This window comes from Vulpes lagopus, chromosome 1 (assembly GCF_018345385.1).
Source record: "Vulpes lagopus strain Blue_001 chromosome 1, ASM1834538v1, whole genome shotgun sequence".
In the NCBI taxonomy this organism is placed as follows: Eukaryota; Metazoa; Chordata; class Mammalia; order Carnivora; family Canidae; genus Vulpes; species Vulpes lagopus.
In genome coordinates this window covers 164,686,730-164,700,760 of record NC_054824.1, presented here as the reverse complement: position 1 = coordinate 164,700,760, position 14,031 = coordinate 164,686,730, and the positions used below count along the sequence as shown (strand labels likewise).

The 14,031-nt window shown below is 35.2% G+C and overlaps 1 protein-coding gene across 6 annotated transcripts in view; it reads right to left on the bottom strand.

Moving 5' to 3' along the window:
* Positions 1-14,031, bottom strand: part of RASAL2 (RAS protein activator like 2) — a 352,059-nt gene that overhangs the window by 198,882 nt on the left and 139,146 nt on the right. The gene's annotated exons all lie outside the window — the stretch shown is intronic.

Here is a 14,031-nt window from a genome sequence, read left to right as displayed (position 1 = left end):
TCATTTAGGTCAGTCTACTAATCGCTTCACATATTTTTTTAAAAAAAAAGAGGGGGGAAGAAGAAGAAAAGAAGAAGGAGAAGGAGAGGAGAAGAAGAAGAAGAAAAAAAAATAATAAGAAAATAATCTTTTTAATGGCACTGCTTTAATCTAACCAATTAGTTCAAATACTCCCAGCTCTATAAGCCTCTTACAACTGCACAGCTGATAGCTAAACTTGAGAAAAGAAATTAATCCTCATCTATTTTTCTACAAGTTTCAATTAGTACAAAAATGTGTACACACTTCCCAAATGCAATTATAAGAATGCAAAAACAATGAGAAATTTGGGTGATATATTTTGCTTTTCAAAAAAAAAAAAAAGTTGAATACAAACTCAAACAAGCAATAGAGAGAGTAAAGTCGTCCCTGCTTCTTAAAATTAAAGCCTGGGAGAAATCTCTCTCACTGTCACACACCACACACACACACACACACACACACACACACACACACCACACACACACACCACACACACACAATTAAGCCTCAATTCCTATGGGTATTCAGGTGCTTTTCCAAAACTGTCAGAACTCCTCTGTAGGTCCCCAAACAAGAGATCCATTGTGTGGATCTGTAAATTGTATGACATCATTGAAACACAAGCACCAATTGGTATCACAAAACAGTTTGTGTTTCCAAGGATACCAGGAACTTTAAATACCCTGCAGTTGTACAAAGCCCAGGAGCGCGACCTTCTAAACAATACCAGGAGCCTGCCCACTTTCTCTCTTTTTTAGTCACTGTTTCCAACAGTGAAAGGACACTGATTTTGCCCCAATAATTCCTCCAAATAATATACTCAGGAATGTTCCTCAATCATTCAATTATTCATTTTTATATTCTCAACCTAATGACAGCAAAAAAGAGGATTAAGAATTTACATAGGCCTAATAATGGCGAGACTCTCAAAAGGCCAGGCTGGAGTCTTTTAATGAAACTTCACTTCACATTTGAGATTTTTAAAATGCAATGCACATAAACACATCTGATGAAGCCCTACAGTAATGTTCCTCTGTGTTATGGAGTACTCTTTTAGTAACACAGAATATAATTTTTTCCTCATGTGCCTTTCCTGGAAAAGTTAGTTTTCCTTACTTAATATTAGCTTTGAACTAACATAGGAGTTTAGTATGTAAACTTGTTTATGCTAGCTAGAAAAACTACAACACAGAAATACAGGCTGTGAGGTATTAAAGTTAACTGTATTATTGTTAAAAGTCAAGCACATTTATAATCCTTTATACAAGTCTCTTTTAAAAGGTGGTACTTATGTGCTCGCTTCGGCAGCACATATACTAAAAGGTGGTACTTAGAGTCAAGTTGTTACAAAAGGCCTGTGGCTAAGCTCTTCTCTAATATCTTTCTTTCCAGAGTTAGACCTATTTATATGATCTTTACATCAACTTTATTTGTGGAATATTTTAGATTAATTACATGTACCATCGAGATTTTAGGCAGTTCCAGAGTTTTTATTTTTCTATTTAGGAGATAAATATTTTATGCAATTATTTCTCAAAATGTAAGCTGCAAACTGACAAGGAAAATACAAAGAACTCCCAGACACTGCAATCAGAGAGTCCCAAGAGCTGTCTCATGATGCTAGCAGCAGCAGGGAGCTGAGCTAAATGAATGGAAAGCCACACCTTGTGGCTTTGCTCTTTATATTATCTCACATTCAGATAGTTACAATGCCAGGATTACAGGGCAGAGAAAGAGTATCTCTGTTTAGCCATTTTTATATATTTTTTGAAATACTATCTTTTATTACAAACTCCTTTGAGTAAAGGCTGTGTTAGACGCTTACTTATTTTAATTCAAGTTACTAGTACTGAGTATATTTTAAGAAGCTTATACATTGCTTGATACGTTTGAAAAATACATATTATTGTTCTAACCCATAAAAATGTCAGAATCTCAGTGAAAAAGAATGACTTACACAGTTGTGCAAATTTTTCTTTTAATAAACAGTAAGGTGAAGAATAAAATAGTGTATATAAGAGTCAATTACAAGCCCCTCAAAATATAGAAGAGAGATATAAAATGTTAAGGGTCTTTTTTGTTTCTTTTACTTTAGAAAACCAGTGTGGGCTTTATATAAGTCCTGAAGAGATTCCAAAAGTAACAAATATTGCCTTGCCATGTGAGCATCTATATGAAACAAAATTAAGTGTGATTTATTATAAGCAAAGTATGTTTAGTTATATCTCATGATCATGGTCTACTGGATAAAGAAACATACCTGCCCTAGCAAACTCAACTTAGTCAATTAGAAGACAGCAGTCGTGATCTGCTTCTCTAATTACTGCCACTGAGAACTATCTTTTAAACCTTCTTTTGCTTCAAAATTTTACTAGTGCTTCACTAATTTAATACTTTTCTCTACCTCATTGTCATACGGACACTTTAAAAAACACTAACAAGAAAAATTAATTCAATGGAAGCATCTCATCTTTTTATAAAAGTGCATAATTTCATCCATTAAAAACTAGTTTCATTGTAAATGATGGTGCTTTCACAATGTCAAATCTAGTCAAAAGGAAATAAAGCAAAACCAGATGGGACAAATGAAGTTTGGAGCAGATAAGAAGCTATTCAATACTACAATTCCATACTTTCCATTATATGCAAGGGGAGAGAAGGAAAGTAGGAAAAATGGACTGCAGCCTGATGTAACAGGGTAAATGGAAAAAGCCATGTACTCTGAAGCACAAAGAGAAATGTGGGATATTACTTGTAGAGGTTAGGGAGATTGACTCCTTCCCTATTGGACGAAGATGCCCTTTAGCACTTTCATAGCTAGAGAGGAGAAGTCAGTCCTGGCTTCAAAGCTTCCAAGGACAGGCTCACTCTCTTGTCAGGGGCTGATGCAGCTGGTGACGTGAAGTTGCAGCCAGTGCTCATTTATCATCCCCAAAACCTCAGGGCCCATAAGAATCAAGCTAAATCTACTCTGCCTGTGCTCTAGAAACAAAACAACAAACCCTGGATGACAGCACATCCGTTTACAATACAACATGGTTGCCTGAATATTTTGATCCTGCTATTGAGATCTCCTGCTCAGGAAAGAAGATTCCTTTCAAATTAGGACTCCTCATGGACAATGCACCTGATCCCCCAAAGGCCCTCATGAGGATGCTTAACAAGATTCATGTAGTTTTTATGCCGCTAACACAACGTTCATTCTGCAGCCCACAGATCACAGAGTAATTCTGAACTTAAAAGTCTTATTCTTTAAAAAATGTATTTCATAAGACTGTAGCTGCTACAGATAGTGATTTCTCTAATGAATCTGTGCAAAGTAAATTGAAAACCTTCTGGAAAGGATTTACCATTCTAGATGCCATTAAGAATTCTTGTGATGCATGGGAAAAGGTCAAAATATCCATAATAACATGAATTCAGGACAAGTTGATTTGAACTCTCACAAATTCTGGACTTCAGAGGAGGCAGTAACTGTGGATGTCAGAGAAATAACAAGAGAACTAGACTTGAAAGGGGAGCCTGAAGATGGGACTACACTGCTGCAATCTCATGATCAAACGTGAATGGATGAGGATCTGCGTCTTGGGGGTGAGCAGAGAAGGTGGTTTCTCGAGATGGAATCTTCTCCTAGCAAAGATGCCATGAAGATTATTGAAATGACTCCAAAGGATTTAGAATATTCCTTGAACGTAGTTGATAAAGCAACGGCAGGGTTTGAAAGGACTGACCCCAATTTTAAAAGAAGTTCTACTGTGGGTAAAATGCTGTCAAACAGCAGTCGAATGTCAAAGAGAAATTGTTAAAGAAAAGAAGTATCCTTGATATGGCAAACTTCATTGTTGTCTTTAAATGAATATATTGTGATTAAACCATAATTAAATCACCTTAATAAAAAATAAGATGAAGAAAAAGGACTCTAAAATCATAATATCTATGATTATATTTCATCTTTCCCCAAAACTGGGGAGAAAAAAAAGCAAACTTTCCAATTATACCCTTTTCTAAAGAATAGTTATCTTTTATATCTTTCTTTGGTTTACTATCATATAATCTTTCATATTGAGGTTTAAATTTATACCTGAAAAATGATGTTTTCTCATGTCATTGTTAAACACAACTTGATTTCGACTAAGCAGAAGTTTTAATGAGAACTCTAAAACTAACAGAAGATTGTAGGGGAAGATAAAACTAGAAACATGTACAGACAAGACAAATGACAGCAAATGTTCTTGGATCTCTGAGTGTGCTAAAACAACTATTATCAAATTTATTTTTAAAATAATAAAAATAATAAATAATCTTTTATGATGACAAAACAAGCCTCACAATTTAGACAATTTGTAAGATCACTAAGTCTAAAATAGAAGATATTTTTCTTTAGTAACTCAAACTGCTAAGGCTATTTAGGGTTGTACTCTATATTATAAAGCCTAAAAAGCAATATAATGGTTATAAAACAAACACTACCTGTGACATCAAAACATGTGTAATTTACTCGGGAAGATGGACATTTCTTTTATAACAGCGTTGTTGAAATATAATTCAAACAGAATAAAATCCACCCATTTAAAGTGTACAATGTGGGCAGCCCAGGTGGCTCAGCGGTTTAGCACCGCCTTTGGGCCAGGGCGTGATCCTGGAGACCTGGGATCAAGTCCCACGTCAGGTTCCCTGCGTGGAGCCTGCTCTCTCTCTCTCTCTCTGTCTCTCATGAATAAATAAAATCTTAAAAAAAATAAATAAAAATAAAGTGTACAATCCAATGGTTTATAATATATTCACAAATCTGTGCAATCATGATCTTTGTTGATTTTAGAACACTTTTATCACCTCAGAAGAGTTTAGTGATGCTTTAACTATCACTCTCAATATCATCCCCCTCAGCCCTAAGAAACAACTAATCTACATTCTACCTCCATGTATGTCCTTATTCTAAATATTTGCTATAAATGGAATCATAATCTGTGGGTTTTCAGTCTCCATAACATTTTAAAAACTCATGTTGTAGCATGAGTACACCACTGTATGGACATACCGCTTAGGTTCCCCATGCATCAGTTAACACATACTTGAGGTGTTTCCAACTTTTCGCTCCTATGAATAATGCTGTTATAAACATCTATGTACAAGTTTTTCTTTATGTTGACCAATGTTTTCATTTATCTTTGGTAGTTATCTAGAAATGCAACTGTTGAGTTACATGGTTATTCTATGTTTAATGAACTGCCAGGTCATTTTGCAAAAACACCTTTACCATTTTACATTTCTTTTTTTTTTTTTTTAATTTTTTATTTATTTATGATAGTCACACAGAGAGAGAAAGAGGCAGAGACACAGGCAGAGGGAGAAGCAGGCTCCATGCACCGGGAGCCCGACATGGGATTCGATCCCGGGTCTCCAGGATCGCGCCCTGGGCCAAAGGCAGGCGCTAAACCGCTGCGCCACCCAGGGATCCTACAATTTTACATTTCTACTAGCAATGTATGAAGGTTCTGATTCTCCATATCCTCTTCAATAATTATTACTATCTGACTTCTTTTTTAATCTAGCCATTCTAATATGTACGAAGTGATATCTCATTGTGCCTTTTTTCCCGCTTTAATCAATACAACTGACAAAACTAATATATTTAAAGTGTACAACATGATGATTTGATATATGTGTCATGGTGAAAGAATTCCACCAAGTTGATTAACATATCTAACACCTCACATATTTACCTTTTTAAAATAAGAACTTTGTGGGATCCCTGAGTGGCGCAGCGGTTTGGCGCCTGCCTTTGGCCCAGGGCGCGATCCTGGAGACCCGGGATCGAGTCCCACGTCGGGCTCCCGGTGCATGGAGCCTGCTTCTCCCTCTGCCTGTGTCTCTGCCTCTCTCTCTCCTTCTCTCTGTGTGTGTGACTATCATAAATAAATAAAAATTTAAAAAAATATATTAAAAAAAAAAAAGAACTTTGTGAACTCTGTTCTCTTCGAAACTTTCAATTAGACAATATAGTATTATCAACCGAAGTTACCATGTTATACACATTAGATCCTCAGGACTTATTTATATCATAACTGAAGTTTATACAGTTTTATCAATCTATCTCCCTCAACTCCAAACTTTAGCAACCATAATTCTACTCTGTGATTCTGTGAGTTCGACTTTGTTTTTTTTAATTAGATTCCAAATATAATAAGTGATATCATGCAGCATTTGTCTTTCTCTGTCTGGTTTATTTCATTTAACATAATTCCCTCCATGTTTATCCATATTGTAAATGGCAAATTTCCTTCTTTTATTAAAGTTGAAGAATATTCCATTATACATATTTTATAAATCCACTTTTACATATATTTTATATGTATATATACTTATACATAATAAATATATTTATTCCTTTATCCATTCATCTGTAGCAAGTATTTATGTTGTTCCCATATCCTTGCTATTATAAATAATAGATGCAATGAACATGGGAGTACAGGTGTATGTATTTCATTGGGTTATATATCCAGAAGTGATATTGTTGGATCATATGGTAGTTCTATTTTTAAATTCTTCAGTAACCTACATACTGTTTTCCATAGTGGCTATATAAGTTTATATTCCCATAGACAGTGTAAAAGGCCCCCTTCTAATCACATCAGCATTTGTTATCTCTTGCCTTTTTGATACTAGCCATCATAACAGGAGAGAGGTGACTATCTCATTTTACTTATTTTTTAAAGATTTATTTATTGGAGAAAGAGCACAAGTGGGGATAAGGAGCAGCGGGAGAGGGACAAGCAGGTTCCATGCTGAACACGGAGTCTGATGCAGGGCTCAATCCCACAACCCTAAGATTATGACCTGAGCTGAAATCAAGAGTTGGACTCTTAACTGGCTAAGCCACCAGGAGCCCTTGATTATCTCATTTTAGTTTTGATATACAACTTCCTGAATACTAGTGATATTTAACACTTTTTCATACAACTCTTGGCCATTTATATGTCTTCTCTGGAAAAATGTCTATTCAAATCTTTTGACCACTTTTTAATGGGATTTTTTGCTACCAAATTCTATGAGTTCCTTGTATATTTTGGATAGTAATCCTTTATTGGATAATTACTTGCAAGTATCTTCTCCCATTCCATAGTCTGTGTTTTCACTTTATGATGATTTCTTTTGTGGAGCAGCATTTTAGTTTGATGTAATCCCATTTTTAAATTTTCCCGTTTGTTGCTTTTGGTGTCAAATCCAAAAAAAATCAAGACAAATGTCAAGGAGCTTCCCCTCTGTTATTCCATAAAAGTTTTACAGTTTCAAATATAATGTTCAAGTCTTAACCAATTTCAAGTTGATTTTTATGTATGGTGTAAGACAGGGGTTCAGTTTCATTCTTTCACATGTGAGGATCCAGTTATCCCAACAACATTTATTGAAGAGGCTATCATTTCCCCATTATTTTTCTTGGTTCCTTAGTTGAAATTTAAATGGTCATGTATGCATAAGTTTATTTCTGGGTTCTCCATTCTGCTCCATTGATCTGTGTCTCTGTTTTTATGCCAATACTGTATTATTTTGATTACTATAGCTTTCTAATATAGTTTGAACAGCAAGTGTGACTCTTCCAGTTTGGGCACTCTTTTTAAGATTACTTAGGATACATGGAGCCTCTTGGACTCCATATGAATTTTAGGATTCTTTTCCTATTTATGTGAAAAATGCATTAGAATTTTGATATGGATTGCACTGAATTTGTAGTCATTTTGAGTGAGTTGGACATTTTAACAATATTCTTTGGATCCAGAACTTAAAATAACATTCAATCTATTTGTACCTTCTTCAACTTCTATCATCAATGTCTTATATTTTTCACTGTACAGATCTTCTATCTCCTTGATTAAATTTATTCCTAAGTATGTTCTTTTTCATGCTATTGTAAATGAGATTATTTTCTTAATATCTCTATTAGTTCATTGTTATCATATAAAAATGCAGCTGATTTCTGTATATCTATTTGTATCCATTTGTATCTGGGAACATTACTGAAATTTATTGGTTCTAGCAGTTTTTTGATGATGTCTTCAAGGTTTTCTATATATAAGATCATATCATCTGCGAGGACAATTTTACTTCTTCCTTTCTAATTTGGATACTTAATAGTTATTTTTCTTGCCTAATTGCTCTGGCTACGATCTCTAGTATTATGTTAAATAACAGTAATAAAGGTAGGCTTCCTTATCCTGCTCCTGATCTCACAGGAAGATAATTTAGCTTTTCACTATTGAGTATGTTAGCTTCAGGGTAGTTATATAGTCTTTATTATGTTGAGGCACAATGCTTCTATACCTAGGCTGTTGAGACTTTGTATGTAAGAGTACTGAACTGTCAATACATTTTCTGCATCTATTGAGATAATCATATGATTTTAATCCTTCATTTTATTAATGTGAATCAACTAACTTTATAGACTTGGGCATGCTGAACTATCCTTGTATGCCAGAAATAAATTCTACTTGATCATAATGTATGATCGTTTCAATATGTTGTTAAATTTTGTTTTATGATATTTTGTTGAGGGTTTTCATATCTATGTTCATCAGCCTGTAATTTTATTTTCTTTTGGCATGCTTGTCTGGTCTTGGTGTCAACGTAAAATGGGTTTGGAAGAGTTCCCTCCTACTTGTTAGATGAATTTGAGAAGGACTGGTATTAATACTTTGAATGTTTGGTAGAATTCACGAGTGAAGCTGTGTACTGGACTTCTATTTGTTGGAAGATTTTCAATCACTGATCAATCTCTTTAGTAACTGATCTGTTCAGATTTTCTATTTCATCATGATTCAAACTTCATAGATTCTATGTTTTCTAGGAATTTATCCATTTCTTATAAGTTTTTCAATTTGTTAGGATGTATCTGAGCACATCTCTTATGATCCTTCATATTTCTGTGGTTAACTGTAACATTCCTTTCATTTCTGAATTTGAGACTTCTCTTTGTTTCTCGATCAGTCTACCTAAAGGTTTGTCATTTTTGTTTATCTTTTCAAAGAACCAGCTCTGAGTTCCATTGGTCTCTTCAATTCTTCTTATTCTTTATTTCATTTATTTCTATTTAAATCCTTCTCATTTTCTTTCTTCTACTAACTTTGGGCTTTTTGTTCTTCTTTTTCCAGTTCCTTCAAGTATAAACTTAGGTTATTTGTGACTTATTTTTTGAAGTAGTCATTTACTGGTTTAAACTTCCCCCTTAGAACTGCATTTGCTGCATCTCATTAGTTTTGTTGTGTTCCCATTTTTGTTGGATTAAAGAAATTTTGATCTCTTCTTTGACCCACTGATTGTTCAAGGACATGTTTAATCCCCACATATCTGCAAATTTTCCAGTCTTTCCATTCTGATTTCTACTTTCACAAAAATGTAATAAAAAAATATGCTTGATATGATTTCAACCTTAGGTTTATTAAAAATTGGTTTTTGTCAAAGAGATAACTGCTGGGGGTGCCTGGGTTGCTCAGTCAGTTAAGTGGCTGCCTTTGGCTCAGGTCAAGATCCCAGGGTCCTGGGATCGAGCCCCATGTCGGGCTCCCTGTTCAGTGGAGAGTCTGTTTCTCCTTATCCCTCTGCCCCTTTCCCCAACTCTTTCATCCATTTTGAAGTTATTTTTGTGTATGGTGTAAGAAAGTGGTCCAGTTTCATTCTTTTGCATGTTGCTGTCCAGTTTTCCCAATACTATTTGTTAAAGAGAGTGTCTTTTTTCCACTGGATATTCTTTCCTGCTTCATCAAAGATTAATGGACTATATAGTTATGGGTCCATTTCTGGGATTTCTATTTTGTTCCATGGATCTATATTCTATTTTTGTGCCAGTGCCATACTGTCTTGATCACTACAGCTTTATAACATAACTAGAAAGTTTGGGATTGTGATGCCTCTAACTTTGCTTTTCTTTTTCAAGATTGCTTTGGCTATTTGGGGTCATCTGTGGTTCCATACAAACTTTAGGATTGTTTGTTCTAATTCTATAAAAAATACTACTGGTATTTTGAAAGGGATTGCATTAAATGTATAGATTGCTTTGGGTAACATAGACATTTTAATAATATTTTTGGGGGGCAGCCCGAGTGGCTCAGTGGTTTGGCACCGCCTTCAGCCCAGGGCATGATCCTGGAGTCCTGGGATTGAGTTTGAGTCCCACATCGAGCTCCCTGCATGGAGCCTGCTTCTCTCTCTGCCTCTGTCTGTGCCTCTCTCTCTCTCTCACTCACTCTCTCTGTGTCTCTCATGAATAAATAAATAAAATCTTTAAAAATAATAATTTTTTTTTTCTTCAGGGCACCTGGGTGGCTCAGTCAGTTAAACATTTGACTCTGGATTTTGGCTCAGGTCATGACTCCTGGTCATGACTCCTGGTCATGAGATGAAAGCCCTATCAGCTCCAGAGTTGCCTTGAGATTGTCTTCCTCTGCCCCTCACCCCAACTTGTGTGCTCTCTCTAAATACATAAAATCTTTTTTAAAATTAGCATGGATTCTGGATCCCAATGAGAAATCAATTTGGCAAATTTGAAACTTTTATGTATATGCTTTCTGATCTGACCATTTGACTCTTTGAACCTTATAAAAAATTTTAGCTAAAGCTAGCTAATTTAAAATAGTCAAACTCTTGCACAAGATTTTATTTCATATACTGCTTTTATTTCCAACCAACTTTGAAAAAATGAGCTATAAAACGAATGATAATGAAAAAGTTATTTTTATTTTCCTATTAGACTATAAGCATCTGAGGAAAGGAACTTATTTTTTTATGCACACAACAGCCACTTGATCAATAATTAATTGAACTAAATTCATTAAAATACAATTCTGTGGCAGCAGAAGCTAAATGTTCTCTTAACATACTTTTTAGCCCTTATTTTACTGTTATTATAATTATTCAACCATTCCTTGTCACCACTTTCATCCTTTTTTGTTTCTTTAAAAGAGTCAAACTATATTTTAATTAAAACTAAGTAGAAAAATAAGGAATTATTCAGTCAGTATCTATAACTTATACATACTGATTTTTACATAGTTTTCTTTTTTTTCATAGTTTTCTATTATAATGTGGCAACAAGGATCTACTTTTTTTTTTTTTTTAAGATTTTATTTATTTATTCATGAGAGACACACAGATTGAGAGAGAGAGGCAGAGACAAGCAGAGGGAGAAGCAGGCTCCATGCAGGGAGCCTGACGTGGGACTCGATCCGGAGTCCCCAGAATCACACCCCGGGCTTCAGGCAGCGCTAAACCGCTGCGCCACTGGGGCTGCCCGGATCTACATTTTTTAAATGATGAAGAAAACACAAAAGGAAATGTTCTAACAGAAATATCAACACTCCCACATTATACATATACAGTAGCTTTGGATTACTAGTTAAGCTGATTAAAAACTGTATACATAAAAAAACTGTATACATATTTAATAAGTTAATGTCAATACAGAGACAAATAAAGCAATCAATTCATACAGCACCTTTCTCCCAAAGATTTCAAAGCATTTTCAAAACTTTTCTTTATCATCTTCCATGAAATGAGCAGATGGCAAGACTCTTCTAGCTTTGGATGGCAAGATTTAGACACAAAAAGGTTAAGCAGTTTCCCAAAGACTCCAAGAGAATCAGGAGCAAAACAGAAAAAGAACCCCATAGTGACTCTTAATCTCATATTAAAGCTACCAGACCTCATTTTTAACCCTGGTCTTTTCTGATCCTAGAATTCTACAAATTAACATAATGAAAGCACCAACAAACATGATGTTTACAAAGTGCTAACTACTGCTGTTTGAAGGACTTCACATGCATAATCTCATTTAAGCAACATAGCAGCCCTGTGAGGTTGGTACTATCACTACTCTCATATTTTAGTAAACTGATCAGTGTCAAACTGTTAGTAAAGTTACCATTTGAACCAAAGGAGTTTAACTCTATAGTCCACAATTAGTCCTATGCTACATCTGAACTACTTAGAAGAGTCAAAAGATGTGATATTTCATTAAACTAGATTTTGTACTTACTGGCAATTTGGTCTAGAATGACCACTTGTCTTAGATTATACCTGCTGTCCCTAAGTAATTGCTAGTGGTACCTTTTTGATCTTCACAAGCCTATTTAGATTATAAATTACAAGGTCACCTTAATATTAGGCACATGTTTTATTTTCTCTTTATTTTAGTGAAGTGTAGTTTGATTAGAGGACTTCCAATAATGTAACAACTTAAAAAGCAAAAAGACATAAGTATCTAATATTTATGTAAGGTTTTTACTTACATAATATTCACTGTAGGCCTCACAGTTATAAATTTTCACATAGAATTTAAAGTTTAGGGAATCCCTGGGTGGCTCAGCAGTTTAGTGCCTGCCTTTGGCCCAGAGCGTGATCCTGGAGTCCCAGGTTCGAGTCCCATGTCAGGCTTCTGCATGGAGCCTGCTTCTCCCTCTGCCTGTGTCTCTGCCTTTCTCTCTGTGTCTCTCATGAATAAATAAATAAAATCTTTTAAAAAAAATTAAAATATCAAACACAAAAATGTTCATTAGTTAACTGACACCTTATAAAAATCAATCCCCACTTAAACACTATACATTCCTGAATTCCTGATTCCTGAATCTTTGTTGATCACTGCTGAATACTGTATGAGGGCAAAATAACTGCAGAGCTAAACTGCTACTCTTCTCAATGAGAGAGAATTTCATAAAACTACTGAGATCTATGGTGGAAAAGGGCTGAGATCCCATGTAAATTTGTGATAAGTAAGGATACAGAAGAATTATACCATTTAATCTGCAGAAAATTTATCTGGATGATGGCAAGCTAGTCTCTCTAAAGAATATATGAGTAACAAAGGATTAAGAAAGAGTCTTGGGCCAGGCCAGATGGTGCAGGCTCAATTCTTCCTACTGCTCCCTGATAAGTATCACTATAAACTTCCAAACTTCAAAAGGAAGCCACAGAACTCTGAAAATGTAAATAAGGCTGACGTGCTGAGGGCCCTAGGACTGGAAGAATACAGTGGCAGGATATCTTAGAACTCTTCTTTAAGAGAAGGTGACCCAGGCATTGCCCCAAACCTAGAAACAGAAAGTGGCCTACGTAGGCTCATTCCTTTGACAACACTAGGCAAGCCTAACAGCACCAGTGAGGGCATATTGATAGGAAGTACAAATTGAGCAGCCAAGAGAAACACTCCCCTCCCATGATGAGACATACTAGGTAGCTAAGTAGGGCACTGGAAAAGTATCCCACCACAACATGGGCTCAGCCTGGGAACCATTCTCCATCTCCCACAGGCAGGAGAATCCTACCATAGCAGCCCAGCCTAGAAACCCGCTTTGTCCCTAGGGCTGGAAACAACTTTCTCCCTCCTACAGATGGCTTATTCTGAGGAAGCTCATTTCAATTCCTCACCCAGCACCAGCAGAGACTGTCAGGAGACCCAGATAAACCAAGGAGACAACAGCATTGCAATAGATTTGAAACAAATTGTCAGTGGAACCATATCATTTAACAGAAAGCCTGTAGCTACATGCTAACCTAAATAGGGTGACTACCTGCTAAAACAAGATATTTTAAATTTTGTCTAATAAAATAAAAACTTAAATAGGACCCAGATTTTCCTAACATAACAGCTAAATGTTCAATATTCAATTAAAAAAATCTTCCATATCATACTAAAAACAGGAATATTACAATTTAAATGTGACAATCAACTGACATGAATCAGATGTTTAAATTGTCTGAGAAGAAATTTAAAGCAGCCATTATTAAAGGGCTTCACAATCAATTGGAAATTCTCATGGAACAAATGAGGAAAACAGAAGAATACAACAAAGAAATAGAAGTTATAATAAAAAATTACAGGTAAATTATAGAACTGAAAAATAAAATAACTAATAAAAAGCTCACTGGAACAACACAGTAGTAGAATAGAGATGAAAGAAGACAGATTCAGCAAACCTGAGGACAGAGCAACAGAATGTACTAAAAATGTACTCAAAAATG